We start from the raw sequence: 16,593 nt of genomic DNA on the forward strand, positions 1-16,593 counted from the left end.
AGCAAGTAATTTCCCTTTTTTTCTTAAATTTCACACTCAAAAAAAGAGTTTGTAATTTTCAGTCATTTTTTTTAAAACATAGTATCATTATCATTAGTTAAGATTATTAGGAAAAATCAAACAAGACTGGGGTTATATTTTGAAACATTGAGTAGCTCTCAGGTGTGTGAACCTTACCATTATTATGATTTTTATTGCATATTTTGTATTTATTTTTTATATTTTATATATTTTTTTAAAGATGTGTTTAATTTTTTAGTAAACTCTTTGTTTATTGAGGCATTTCAATTGTTTGTACAGAAATATTCTTACAAACATAATTACATACAGTACATAAAATAACCTACATTCAAATGAAAACAGGCACAATAGTCTTTGTGGGATGAAGTAAAATCTTTCATATCCAACTGAAATCTGAACTGACCTATGTTTCTGTCCACATGTCTATAAGTGCCGAAAAGTAAGTATACAGAGAAATACATCAAACAGTAAAAAAAAAAAAAGGAAAGCCCATCAGTACCTATATATTTGATGACACGAGTATTCAAATGTTTGTTTGTCAATAGGACGTGGTCTCTTAATCTCGATTTTCCATTTTTAGTGTTTAGGGTTTGCAGGATGTCAAATCACCCTGTCTATCTAGTCAGGGACATACAGTAGCGGGTTTGAGTGAGAGTCCGCTATTTTCTGACCCCTGACTGCGTACATGTCAACCTGTGTATAGAGGATAAAGCCCCCTGTCGGTCTCCGCCAAATGTCTCTCATCTCCCTTTTAGCAAGACCGTGAGCCCACTGGTTGATTACTTCCCTTCAGGTTTCCTTCACCCCTCTTTACCCTGTTTCCTGAATCCATGGTTCCCAATTCCCCAAGTTCGTGAGCCTTTCCATTAGGTGTTTACTTGTTTCCAAAATAGGCGAATAGCCCCTCTGGCCGCATTTAACATACAGATGCGGCCAAGAGTATCCGAACACTTGCCTTGGAAAATCTGGGGCAATCTCCCAGTAATGCTGCAACATTTCTGTGCTATTTCTGCAGCCAGATTAATCGTCCATCGGATTAACATAGCGAGGGTCCCTGGCAGTCTCATTCAGTTTGAATGGGACTGCCAGGGACCCCCAGCTGTGTTAATTCGATGGGCCATTAGTCTGTCTGCAGAAATGTCACAGAAATGTTGCAACATTACTGGGAGATTGACCCAGATTTTCAATGGCAAGTGTTTAGATACTTGCGGCAGCATCTGTATGTAGAATCAAGGACTTCTTGAGCTTGTTCTTAGTGATTGTATCCCTGTTTAGCCGTATTACCCCTGGGTCTCCTTTGACGTTAATTCCTGTGAATTTTTCTAAGTGACGCTCTTCAGAAATGTTTAATATTTGGGCAATCCCGCCATATATGGAGCAGTGTGCCCTTCTCTCCACATCATCTCCAGCATTGGGTAACATTACTTTTAATCTATTGGGGGTGTAATACCACTTTTGTAATACTTTGTATACACTTGCTAAGGTTCTGATGGATATGGAGGAGGTACTCATTGTATCCCAAATGCTGGTCCATTCTGTCTCCCCAGCACCTGTAGGTTCACCTCTTTCTCCCACACCTTCACAAAGCCTGGCTTCTCTTTATAGCCATCTTTTTTAACAGCCTATATATTTCCACCAGATTGTGACCAGTGACCTCTAGGCATCTGTATATCGACTTGAACTGTGTGTGTAGCCTTAATATCAAAGCTATGCTTTTATGTTTTTGTATATAATTAAATATTTATCTGTATTGCAAGGTTTTTTTCTTGTGCCCGTCGAGTTTTTCCTCAAAATGCCCATAAAGCAACAATTTATCCACAAAGAGGAGGTCTCAGAGTCGGGTGATCCAGCTTACAACTGCCCCAGGTATCAAGACCCGAGAGAACTCAGAGTTTCACTAATAGACGTCAACGGGGGTGGAAACATGGTAAGACCAAGAAGGACCCCTACTTTGTCCCAGACCTTCCATAACCCTCCCAAAGTTGTTGTTCTATCACTTCCCCCTGGCTGTATACCTTGTATTTCCAACACATCAAATCTAAATTGACCTGTCTCTCCATACCTATTTATTTTTCTATCTGCACCCAGGATTTGGATTCATCATTTGAATGCCAGTTTAATATGCGGGTTAGTTGGTGTGCTATATAGTAATTATATAGGGCTGGTTTTCCCAACCCCCCCCTTTTTTTTTCTTTATATAGTAGTGCAGTTTTTAAGCAGGAATGCTTCCACAGCCAGATAAATCTGTTGATCAACCCTTATACTGTATAATAGATAAGTAATCATTTGGAAGTTTAATGGGGGCGGTTTGAATTAAATATTGTAGGAATCTCGGTAGCACATTCATTTTCACTGTGTTGATCCTCCCTATCCATGAGATACACAGTTTCCCCCATATCTCTAGATTTTTTTTAAATATCCTTAATTAGTTTAGGTGAATTTTGCTGGTAGAGGTATAAACAGATATTTAACTGCTGATTTGTTCCATCGTTATGGGAAGCTTGCACTCTGTGAGGTCACTAACTTGATTGGGAAGGAGATATTTAGGACCTCTGATTTGTCATAATTAATTTTATTACATTTGAGAGAGCTCAATGTTTGAATTCCCTTTATTTCATTGGGCATTGATATTATTGGGTTAGTCAGTATTAGTAGCATGTTGTCTATGTACATGGCAAGTTTATGGGATATGGACCCAATGTGTATCCCAGTTTTATCAGGGTTCTGTCTAATACTTTAATACTTTCCGCTAAGGATGACAACACCAACGCAATTATCAGAGGTGACAAAGGGCATCCATGTCCTGTGTCATTTCACATTAATAGAACAACAACAAGAAAGCAAAAGCCCCAAGGAGAGCACTCTTCCACTAATATGAACAGGTGTAACTAGAATACATGTGTTGAAAGGGAGGAGTGAGTGAACAATATAATATACTTTTTATTTGAGTCGTAACTCAGAAGGTTAAAATAATGGTGGAACGCTGTCGATCCAATGGGTAGTGTTGTGAGCCAATAGACAGCGAATATTAAAATGTGGACGAATGAACCAAAGTAGTGGTCACTGTGCTATCTAAACTCCTTTGATGGCTGGTACCATCCACTACCAATGTGCTAACAATTACCACCACAATGTAGGGTGATATGTGAATGACCTATAATAGCTAGTGGCATACAGAGGTAAATAGTCACAGTGAATACCTAAGTAGCTCAATATACAAGATTAGATGCTGTATCAAAGGTTAGCAACGCAGTGCACAAATAGTGCCTGCACACACATCGAGGTCCAGTTTGCAGAGTGCCGTGTGTGGATAGTGGTAGGCTACCCAAACTCCTAGAGTATGCACCTAAAGCATGCCCAGCTGTTCAGAGTCTTGATCAAACCCTAAAAGAGTATATATGGAATGGTGTGGTGATATAACTGCTTCGTGAGTATTTAAGCACAGTGACTGCCTATACCACATACATCAATAGGTCATAGAGATATCAGTTAGTACTATGACAGTACACACGTAGTGCCTGTTAACATGTATTGATCCAAAGATAAGGGCCCTGGGGTTACCAGGTATGTATCCAGGCAATGTGAAGAGCAGAATGGTAGCTGCTCCTACAGTGCGCAGGTCGTGCCTGTTAGCATAGGCATATATTCATGTGTGCATCAGACCGTGTGGTAGGCGAAGTCAGTGGCTCCTATGGCAGTTCACAAGTAGTGTCTGTCAACATGAAACTGGTGAGAATCATAGGATTCATTCGTACTGTGCAAGCAGGCATACCTCTCAAGACGTGGCTGGGCCCCCGCAAATAAATACCGGGTGCTCAAGTGTACCAGCCTGAGGTGCGCCCGTGCTTAAAGTTATTCATAGAATATTACAATAGCAAAACCCCATAGCGGGGGCTGCTGGGGATAGGAAGCGCTCCGACCGCAAGCGCATGTCCCGCCCCTCTGACGTGATGACGTACTTGTGTACTGTCATAGGAGCCACTGACTTCGCCTACCACACGGTCTGATGCACACATGAATATATGCCTATGCTAACAGGCACGACCTGCGCACTGTAGGAGCAGCTACCATTCTGCTCTTCACATTGCCTGGATACATACCTGGTAACCCCAGGGCCCTTATCTTTGGATCAATACATGTTAACAGGCACTACGTGTGTACTGTCATAAGACTAACTGATATCTCTATGACCTATTGATGTATGTGGTATAGGCAGTCACTGTGCTTAAATACTCACGAAGCAGCTATCACCACACCATTCCATATATACTCTGGGAGGGTTTGATCAAGACTCTGAACAGCTGGGCATGCTTTAGGTGCATACTCTAGGAGTCTGGATAGCCTACCACTATCCACACACGACACTCTGCAAACTGGACCTCGATGTGTGTGCAGGCACTATTTGTGCACTGCGTTGCTAACCTTTGATACAGCATCTAATCTTGTATATTGGGCTACTTAGGTATTCACTGTGACTATTTACCTCTGTATGCCACTAGCTATTATAGGTCATTCACATATCACCCTACATTGTGGTGGTAATTGTTAGCACATTGGTAGTGGATGGTACCAGCCATCAAAGGAGTTTAGATAGCACAGTGACCACTACTTTGGTTCATTCGTCCACATTTTAATATTCGCTGTCTATTGGCTCACAACACTACCCATTGGATCGACAGCGTTCCACCATTATTTTAACCTTCTGAGTTATGACTCAAATAAATAGTATATTTTATTGTTCACTCACTCCTCCCTTTCAACACATGTATTCTAGTTACACCTGTTCATTTTAGTGGAAGATTGCTCTCCTTGGGGCTCTTGCTCTCTTGTTGTTGTTCTATTACTGGTTTCCCCTGATAGTAGCTCCTCCACTATAGCCATTTCCAGCCAGCAGTAGCGAGGGTTTCCCCATCCCCCCTTCCCCCTAGTTTGCTATCATTTCACATTAACCCTTGCCGTTTCATTTGTATATAGAGCTTTAACATATTTTTTAAATACTGGGCCCACTCCAATATGGTCAAAGACACCATCCACAAAAGCCCAGAAAAAGAGGGAAAATTTGCGGCAGAAAAAATTAGCCTACTATTCAATGTGTAGCTTCAGTCCTTTCCACAATGCAGTTCCGCTGCCTTAGTCTTTCAGAGGTGATTCACCAACCTCTGTATGAGTATGGGTAGAAAAAGGGTGAAATGTCCTCGGGCACGTCACTCTGCTTGCGGCTCCACGACGTATAAAACGTATAAAATGGAAGAGAAAAAGGGGAGGGCCACAGTAAGGAAAACAGCACAAAAAATTATACACACTTCTTCATTAAGAGAAGGAGAGGGGAGGGGAGAGGGGGGGGAGAAGAGGGAGGAGAGATAATGGAATCACACTTTTTGGGTGGAGACACACTCACATCAAATCTCTAGTATCTTGAGCAGATGTCTCCACCTCTGTATGTGATTGTGTGAGTTGTAGGTGAGGAAATGCCTCCTGATATCTTCCTTGACAAAAAATAAAAGGGAGAAAAAAATAGTGCAATACAGTTTAATTAAACAGTGGGTGAATGAGATTTAAAACTTACAAGCGACCGATATATTTAGGCATAGGAAGGAGATGCCGCCAGACTCCACAACGTGTCCCTCTCTGGGTTGGGGTGTTTTGTCTCGGCTGGTCCCTGCTGGCAGGTTCTTCCCGTCTGTGTATCGAGGTGTATAAGGCTGCAATGTGGATAATCAGAGCCCGTGCACAGGCTGTGTCCTCCTCTGGCCGCCTATCCCCTCTGCACAAACAGTCTTCAGCTTCCTTACTCCGTTGCGCATGCGCATGCGCAGACGGCGAGACGCTGGGCCAGGATACAGGGGAAACAAACTCCTCACTACGGTGGCTTGGAATAACCAAAAAACGTCAGACGCGTTTCGCCAATGCTTCCTCAGTGACGTTGGCAAGTTCAGGGTAGCAGCAGTCTTTTATACCTTGTGGTTTCGTCGGTTTAACTTTAAATGTGCTGGTTTCTCTCTGGCCGTGTTAGCTGTTGTATTACACTAAGTTAAGCATGTCTATACTGGTGCAACAATTAATACATAACAGACAAAATACATTACATTAAACTCTTAATATTACACATGTATTCATTTTAAGAACAGGTGGCATGCTTAAAAAACCTTTATTAATTGCATGCCCACTTGTAGGGACTTAAAAGGAAGATAAAAACGGAAGATACAAAATGGGCATGTAAGATAAAGAGAAAATCATTTCTTAGGAACCTATTGATGTTAAAATGCTTTAAAATATAAATAATTAATTCTATAAAATGTCCTTTAAAATATTGAATTTAAGAATCTTTGAAGTTGGATGGTTAAAAGTTATTTTAAATTATACAAACATATCAAAGAATAGATAGATTATTACATTTTTAATGGCGTTAAATGACTTATATGTGTTTTTTAAAACCCAAGGGTTTCTGAGAATGCCATCTGTTTCACAGATATGTTTTAACACATGGATCACAAAACGATAATGTCATATGTCATATATCGCAAAAATATATCACTATTATAGTAAACCTACTATTATTATATACCGGTGTGGTGTTCACTGACTGTGTTTTTATCTTCCTTTTAAGTCCCTACAAGTGGGCATGCAATTAATAAAGGTTTTTTAAGCATGCCACCTGTTCTTAAAATGAATACATGTGTAATATTAAGAGTTTAATGTAATGTATTTTGTCTGTTATGTATTAATTGTTGCACCAGTATAGACATGCTTAACTTAGTGTAATACAACAGCTAACACGGCCAGAGAGAAACCAGCACATTTAAAGTTAAACCGACGAAACCGCAAGGTATAAAAGACTGCTGCTACCCTGAACTTGCCAACGTCACTGAGGAAGCATTGGCGAAACGCGTCTGACGTTTTTTGGTTATTCCAAGCCACCGTAGTGAGGAGTTTGTTTCCCCTGTATCCTGGCCCAGCGTCTCGCCGTCTGCGCATGCGCATGCGCAACGGAGTAAGAAGCTGAAGACTGTTTGTGCAGAGGGGATAGGCGGCCAGAGGAGGACACAGCCTGTGCACGGGCTCTGATTATCCACACTGCAGCCTTATACACCTCGATACACAGACGGGAAGAACCTGCCAGCAGGGACCAGCCGAGACAAAACACCCCAACCCAGAGAGGGACACGTTGTGGAGTCTGGCGGCATCTCCTTCCTATGCCTAAATATATCAGTCGCTTGTAAGTTTTAAATCTCATTCACCCACTGTTTAATTAAACTGTATTGCACAGTTTTTTTGTCCCTTTAATTTTTTGTCAAGGAAGATATCAGGAGGCATTTCCTCACCTACAACTCACACAATCACATACAGAGGTGGAGACATCTGCTCAAGATATGCACCGACACACTTTATTCGAGCAAATGCCTGGTTTGTACCTGGCAGAAACCTGGAATCCGCCGCTGCTCACCTCTTGCATGCTTCGTTGCGTTTGCCTTCCCAGCCACGGTTCATGCCTGGCTGACGGGGGCCTGATCTGTTAAATGATAATGAGAATGATTTACTAGGCTGCGATGTTTCGATTGTCCACCAGATGGCATAAACTCATGACTTAAGTAATGTGTGGCCTTTGCAAGTTGTTTCGTTTCCAAAAAAAAGTTACTTTATCCCAGTACAGTATGCTATTGTGTAACTTGTCCTTGAGACTGAAGGAATAGTTGCAAAAAATGTATCAATTTAGGCTTTACATACAGTAATGTATTAAATAAAGACAAAGATCATTTTCACTTACACTATTCTACAGAGACATGAGTGTTCAAGTGGAGCCCGTGTTCCAAAAACCTGACAGAAGTTATGCTTATTTGATATGGGCCGCTATAAATGCAACAGAGGATAAGATGGCAACAGTTGTTCAAATTTATCAGTATTTTATCGAAAATTATGACTTTTACAGATTTTCGCCAACTCCTCATTTGTGGAAGCATGCAATAAGGAAAAGGTTATGTAGTGACCCCTGTTTTCACCGTATTGAGCCCCAATTTGTTGGAGGGTATTGGTGTGTGTCACAGGGTTTTTCCCGTATCTATGATAATGGAGGCGGCAAAAGGCGAAGGGTCGTGTTAAAACGAAATAAGAAGCGACAGTCCCTGCCAAGCAATGCGCCAGAACCAGAACCAGAACCAGCAGCAGCACCAGCTTATCATCATGGTCCCGCCGTCGGTGACAACTCTGAGATGGATTTCGCAGCCAGTTTTGATGAAGCTTGCATGTACCTAAGCGATTTCCCGCTGACTACAGGTGGGCTAGTCCCTCTGCAAAATGATGAAAGCTGGACTGGAAGTGGGCCGGCGCCAGCGCAAGCTGAATGGGAAATTTAGTACAATACTGTACAGTATGGTGAGTACTGTATTTTTGCCGTATTATTTTGGTGGGGCTGGCTGGGAACTTCTTTAGGGGGCTGACCATTACTGTACATTAAAACTTTTCATTTTGTTTTTCCTCAGAAAAGAAAACGGCTAATGGGGGGATTTCGATGGATTATATTGTACTGTATGCTGATGTTTTCCGGCCATACAGTATACTGTGTAATAAACCCGAATAAATAAAACTATGCATTTATTCTACAGTATATGTTCAGTAAATTACTGCACATACTGGGGGCGAGATGTGTTTGCAGCAGAGAGAGATTTAATAATATTGTACAGTGAGCAGGGGGTTCCCTGAGCCAGAAATTAATGTTTAATGCTCAGGGAACCCCCCCCCCCCTGCTCCTGATCAATATTATTAAAAATACGGAAAATTCTGCGTCATTACCATAGCGGATAGCCGCTAAGGCAATGAAGGGGTTAACCCACCGTGCCCGCTTTATTGTGTGTAGTGGGGATGGGTGAGGGGGGTATTTGGCCCTTGGTGTGAGTTTAGGACTTGCGGGAGGGGGGGGGGGTTGCGGGTGCACTTAACCCCTTCACGATCGTAGCAGTTAATACCGCTACGGTCATGAAGGGGTTAAGCCCTCCCGCTACCCCAACCCCCCCCCCCCCCCGCAAGCCCTCCCCAACCATCGTTGGGGCGAATACCCCATTCACCCACCCTCCCGCTACCCACAATAAAAAAATACACACACACAGCAGCCGCCAAAAAATAAATAAATAAATGACAATAAATACATTTGAAATACATTTTTATTGATAGTGTAGATGTGCAGGGGGTCTCCGGAGCTGAACCGCGTTGGTTTTAGGTCTGGGGACCCCGTGCCCCCCGAGATACAGGCCCCTTTAGGGGGTGCCGGTAACCCTCTGCTTGGTTTAAAGGTCCGATCACGTGATCGCGGCCTGTAAACCAAGCAGAGCAGAGGGATACCGGCACCCCCTAAAGGGGCCTGTATCTCGGGGGGCACGGGGTCCCCAGACCTGAAACCTGTGCGCTTCTGCTCTGGAGACCCTCTGCACATGTACAGTATCAATAAAACACTTACAATATACAGTATAAATAAACACTCGTTCTTTACCTTAGCGTCTATGCGCTATGGTAAAGAAGCATTATTTTAATAATATTGTAAAGTGAGCAGGGGGTTCACTGAGCCAGAAATTAATGATTAATGCTCAGGGAACCCCCCCCCCCCCTGCTCCTGATCAATATTATTAAAAATACGGAAAATGCTGCGTCATTACCATAGCGGATAGCCGCTAAGGCAATGAAGGGGTTAACCCACCGTGCCCGCTTTATTGTGTGTAGTGGGGATGGGTGAGGGGGGTATTTGGCCCTTGGTGTGAGTTTACGACTTGCGGGAGGGGGGGGGGGGTTGCGGGTGCACTTAACCCCTTCACGATCGTAGCAGTTAATACCGCTACGGTCATGAAGGGGTTAAGCCCTCCCGCTACCCCAACCCCCCCCCCCCCCGCAAGCCCTCCCCAACCATCGTTGGGGCGAATACCCCATTCACCCACCCTCCCGCTACCCACAATAAAAAAATACACACACACAGCAGCCGCCAAAAAATAAATAAATAAATGACAATAAATACATTTGAAATACATTTTTATTGATAGTGTAGATGTGCAGGGGGTCTCCGGAGCTGAACCGCGTTGGTTTTAGGTCTGGGGACCCCGTGCCCCCCGAGATACAGGCCCCTTTAGGGGGTGCCGGTAGCCCTCTGCTTGGTTTAAAGGTCCGATCACGTGATCGCGGCCTGTAAACCAAGCAGAGCAGAGGGATACCGGCACCCCCTAAAGGGGCCTGTATCTCGGGGGGCACGGGGTCCCCAGACCTGAAACCTGTGCGCTTCTGCTCCGGAGACCCTCTGCACATGTACACTATCAATAAAAATGTATTTCAAATGTATTTATTGTCATTTATTTATTTATTTATTTATTTATATTTATTCATTGTGCTGCTGCTGCAAGTCGTAAACTCACACCAAGGGCCAAACACCCCCCTCACCCCCAATAAAAAAAATTCACGCACAGCAGCCCCACAATTAATAAATAAATCTAAATAAATAAATAAAATCTATGTAAAACCCCCTCCCCTATTCTCGCTTTTAAAACGCCCTGCCTTCTCTCTAATCTATGTAAAAAACCCTCCCCCTATCCCCCTATTGTGTGTGCGTTAAACTTCCCTGCAAGCTATGTAAAAAAACCTCCCCCTATTGTGTGTGTGTTTAAATCTGTCTGGCCTGTGTTTCTGAGTGCTGAGGGCCAAACACCCCCCTCACCCCCAATAAAAAAAATTCACGCACAGCAGCCCCACAATTAATAAATAAATCTAAATAAATAAATAAATAAAGACATGAAGAGAAATAAATATATACTGTACAGTATATACTTTGTATATATATATACACTGTATATATATATATATATATATATATATATATATATATATATATATATATATATACATACAGTATACATATATACACTGTGTATATATATATATATATATATATATATATATATCATACAGCTATATTTATATATATATATATATATATATATATATATATATATATATATATATATATATATATATATACTGTATATATATATATATATATATATATATATACATACTGTATGTGAGTGAAAAGAGAAAAAAGTAACCCGTATGGGAGCACTCAGGTATGCAATTGATATATTTGTTTATTTATTTGACACAGTGCAAAAAGGGATGAATAAACAGTACATGATTTAAAAACACTTAAAAAAGAGGCATGGACCCTTAAACACTAATGAACAGCACTAGGGAACGACACACACTGTCAACCCTAAACATGAAAAGGATAGTGACTCAAAAAACACTAGGGAGAATCAAAGTGAATCACAATACAGTAGGTTACTGGGTTTAAAGGCACCTACTGTATACAACGCTAAGGATAATGCACACTACACACCAAAAGGTAGACTTGTCAAAGTATAAATGACAGTCTCAAAGCATCACACATCTGCATTAGCATACAGTAATATACAGTAACCAATGCCTACAGCACAAATCATGTGTAGGAAAGGTGGTAAGGTGGAATGAAATCCCTAGATGTGTAGAGCAATGAAGTTAATGAATAGCATACTGTACAGTATAAAACATAACATTACAATCCACACAGTACATTGCATTTACAGTACATTGTATACTGTAAATGATGCATAGCATTAAATCTATGCACCATATACAGTACTGTACATTCTGCAAATGAATGTTAACAATATAATTGCAAGCTACTCTACCAGTAAATACTGTACAAACACTTCCAAACAAGTCAACTTAACTACAGTATTTTAACCAAGCAAGTAAACCAAAATCAATATATACTGTAAGTAACAACCAGAAAAGACAATTTAAAAACAAACTAACCCTTACAATACCAAGGATTACATCTATCTAATTGTAAAAAACCTTATACATTATACACAGCATTGTTTAAAAACCCCTTCCCCCCTAATGTTTGTGTTAAGCAGATTACACTGAAGGGAGAGAGATATAAAGGCCTAAAGCCCCTTCCCCCCCTAATGTTTCTGTTAAACAGATTACAGTACATTGAAGGGAGAGAGATTTTACAGAAACACACATTAGGGGGGAGGGGGCTTTAAACAGATTACATTGAAGGGAGATAGATGTTTCTGTTACCAGTAAATCTCCCTCCCTGCATTGCTAACCACCCTCACCCCCTACCCACATACCGTTAACCCCCCCCCCATCCTGGCCATGGCCCCTCCGCTTCTGCAAAACAGACACAAAAATTAAAACATACAAAGTAATGTCCCCTAACCCCTTAATCACCATAGCGGTTATTAACCGCTACAGTCATGAAGGGGTTAACCCACCCTCACCCACCCACCACTCGGGATGCCTACATACCCTCCCACACTAACCCCCCCCCCCCCCACCCGTGAGGCCTAACCACCCACTAACTACCCACAAGGGAGGCCTACCCACATACCGTTGGGGAAACACCCCACCCCCACCCCAGTACCCACAATAAAAACAGTACAATCACCCACAATAAACAGCATTCTATTTATTAAATACATTACCCACCCCCTGTGCCCCCCCCCCCATAAATACAAGATTTATTCTTTTACATTCAGGGTCCATAACGTAGCCCCACGCTAGTCCCCGGTGGGCTGGCAGGGCACCTGGACAGACCTACAGTTTACCAGCAGCATTCCACAGGTTCTGGAGGCCTGCTGGTGGATCCTGCCAGCACCATGGCGCCCAGGTGGTCTCCTTGGGTCACCGTGAGCCTCAATTGGGTCCACACGGTAGGCCCAAGGATGTCTGGGAGCCCCGGGTCAAACCCACAGGTGTCTGCGGGGCCTCGGGTGGTTCCCATGGGGGTCTGGGGAACTCACGGGTGCTCACTACGGGTCCGCGGTGCCCCCACAGAAGTGGGACCACACATCATCATCCCCGCACCTACGGCTCGGAGGTGCCCCCACAGAAGTGGGACCACACATCGTCATGCCCGCAGACTACGGGTCCGCGGTGCCCCCACAGAAGTGGGACCACACATCATCATCCCTGCATGTGTCACCCGTGGAACCACCAGCCTGCTACCCTTTAGGATACCCGAGGATTCCCCGCGGGTGGTCTCCAGAGGTCCCACGCAAAACCACGGAAGTAACCCTGAATGTAAAAAAAATAAACCTGGCCTATACATTCAATACATACACCCTCCCCCCCAACACCTACAGTACAATAATGTGCAAAATAACTATTATCCAGATATGGATAATAGATTAATTGCCCATTATTAAAAACATTAACTAGCATATACAAATAAATAAAGTACTACTGACCTCATCAATACGAAGTGTCCGATGCCAGCGCCTTCCTTCTCTTGCCCACACAAAACATAGCCAAAACCAAGCCAATACATTGCAATTACATTCAGATATCAATTAACCCCTTAAACACCTTATCGGATAATAACCGCAAAGGTAATTAAGGGGTTAAGCCACACAGGCACGATACCCACCCTTCACCCATGAATTTGTACTGTGGCTTCATCATGCAACTATATATATATATACTGTATATATATACATACAGAGAGACAGAGAGAAAGAGAGAGAGAGAGATATATACAGTATATATATATACACACGTTATATACACACCCATGATAAACCAAATATACAGTACAAATAAATGTAGAAGGGTTATCAAAACCATACTGTTCTACAACCAAACACTTCTCCATACAGACACTACATTAAAAATCAATTTCCTTTAAAAATCCTAACTGATCTCACAATCTACTGTACTGTATATGATCACAAACCAATGAAAAAAGTCACATTCCAAAATGCATAAAATCTATGCACCATACTGTATACATTCTGCAAATTAATCAACGTAAACAAAAATCAATTAGCAATCATTATTTAGATCTCTAAACATTTCACACTCAATCATGAACAATGAAACCATTAACAGATTCACGCCTAGAGCAGAACAATTAAGCCTTTGAAAAAATATAAGTACCGACAAAAATACAACCTTTCCAAACCAAGCCTACAGTACCTACAGTATCCCTGACCTTCCTCAAACACACAATACAATACCAAGGAATAATACATCTATCTAATTTTAAAATACTTTAAACTCACAAAATAATTAAAAACACATCTAATCCAGCTTTTAAAACATCATCATTTCTTACCCTGAATGTATACTGTACAGTATATCTCTCTAGACATATATATTGTACATACATACATACAGTGGCAAGAAATGATATACCACAAAAAAATAAAAATACACAGGTTAAAAAACCTTTTGAAAAAATTAACAAGTTAAATAAAATACATTTCTTTACTGTAGTTCACTTACCATTACTTGCCCCCACCGACTCCCGTTGCCCAGCTTACTCACGAACCAATCCACGATCAGGAACCCATAAAATAATAAACCATTGAAAATAATAAACATTAAACTAAAAATCCAAACCAATCCACGGGTCTTCTACTTGTAATACACCTTCATCTGTATTCTTCTTTCTTCTATCTCCTTCCGGGCGGGGCAGGGCGTGGTCTTCTTTCCATCATCGGCCACGCCCTTGTCTTTTTCCTTCTCCGGAGGTCCTTCCTCCGCGGCGTCTGGCTGCAAAATGAGACGACATAGGCTTTTAAAGGCCTATGACGTCACATTTTGCGTCATGGTTCCCACGGTCCTGATTGGACCGTGAAAACCATGTGTGTTGGCCGATAATAAAAAAATGATGACGTCACTTAAAGGGAATGAAAGCACAGCCAATCAGAATGGCTTTGCTTCAATTGCCTTTAAGATGACGTCATGAAAAGGCACATGGCCGTGCACACATGGTACTAGAGCCAATCAGAGCGTGGGAACTTTATCCCTACTCTGATTGGCTCTGGTATACCATGTGTCAGGGGCTTGGGGGAGAAAGGATGTGACGTCAATAAGGATAAAGTTCCCACGCTCTGATTGGCTACCGTACCACGTGACAGGTTTTCATTGACGTCACATCCTTTCTCCCCCAAGCCCCTGACACATGGTATACCAGAGCCAATCAGAGTAGGGATAAAGTTCCCACGCTCTGATTGGCTACCGTACCACGTGACAGGTTTTCATTGACGTCACATCCTTTCTCCCCCAAGCCCCTGACACATGGTATACCAGAGCCAATCAGAGTAGGGATAAAGTTCCCACGCTCTGATTGGCTACCGTACCACGTGACAGGTTTTCATTGACGTCACATCCTTTCTCCCCCAAGCCCCTGACACATGGTATACCAGAGCCAATCAGAGTAGGGATAAAGTTCCCACGCTCTGATTGGCTCTAGTACCATGTGTGCACGGCCATGTGCCTTTTCATGACGTCATCTTAAAGGCAATTGAAGCAAAGCCATTCTGATTGGCTGTGCTTTCATTCCCTTTAAGTGACGTCATCATTTTTTTATTATCGGCCAACACACATGGTTTTCACGGTCCAATCAGGACCGTGGGAACCATGACGCAAAATGTGACGTCATAGGCCTTTAAAAGCCTATGTCGTCTCATTTTGCAGCCAGACGCCGCGGAGGAAGGACCTCCGGAGAAGGAAAAAGACAAGGGCGTGGCCGATGATGGAAAGAAGACCACGCCCTGCCCCGCCCGGAAGGAGATAGAAGAAAGAAGAATACAGATGAAGGTGTATTACAAGTAGAAGACCCGTGGATTGGTTTGGATTTTTAGTTTAATGTTTATTATTTTCAATGGTTTATTATTTTATGGGTTCCTGATCGTGGATTGGTTCGTGAGTAAGCTGGGCAACGGGAGTCGGTGGGGGCAAGTAATGGTAAGTGAACTACAGTAAAGAAATGTATTTTATTTAACTTGTTAATTTTTTCAAAAGGTTTTTTAACCTGTGTATTTTTATTTTTTTGTGGTATATCATTTCTTGCCACTGTATGTATGTATGTACAATATATATGTCTAGAGAGATATACTGTACAGTATACATTCAGGGTAAGAAATGATGATGTTTTAAAAGCTGGATTAGATGTGTTTTTAATTATTTTGTGAGTTTAAAGTATTTTAAAATTAGATAGATGTATTATTCCTTGGTATTGTATTGTGTGTTTGAGGAAGGTCAGGGATACTGTAGGTACTGTAGGCTTGGTTTGGAAAGGTTGTATTTTTGTCGGTACTTATATTTTTTCAAAGGCTTAATTGTTCTGCTCTAGGCGTGAATCTGTTAATGGTTTCATTGTTCATGATTGAGTGTGAAATGTTTAGAGATCTAAATAATGATTGCTAATTGATTTTTGTTTACGTTGATTAATTTGCAGAATGTATACAGTATGGTGCATAGATTTTATGCATTTTGGAATGTGACTTTTTTCATTGGTTTGTGATCATATACAGTACAGTAGATTGTGAGATCAGTTAGGATTTTTAAAGGAAATTGATTTTTAATGTAGTGTCTGTATGGAGAAGTGTTTGGTTGTAGAACAGTATGGTTTTGATAACCCTTCTACATTTATTTGTACTGTATATTTGGTTTATCATGGGTGTGTATATAACGTGTGTATATATATATACTGTATATATCTCTCTCTCTCTCTTTCTCTCTGTCTCTCTGTATGTATATATATAC

Source organism: Ascaphus truei, chromosome 3 (genome assembly GCF_040206685.1).
Source record: "Ascaphus truei isolate aAscTru1 chromosome 3, aAscTru1.hap1, whole genome shotgun sequence".
Classification (NCBI taxonomy): domain Eukaryota; kingdom Metazoa; phylum Chordata; class Amphibia; order Anura; family Ascaphidae; genus Ascaphus; species Ascaphus truei.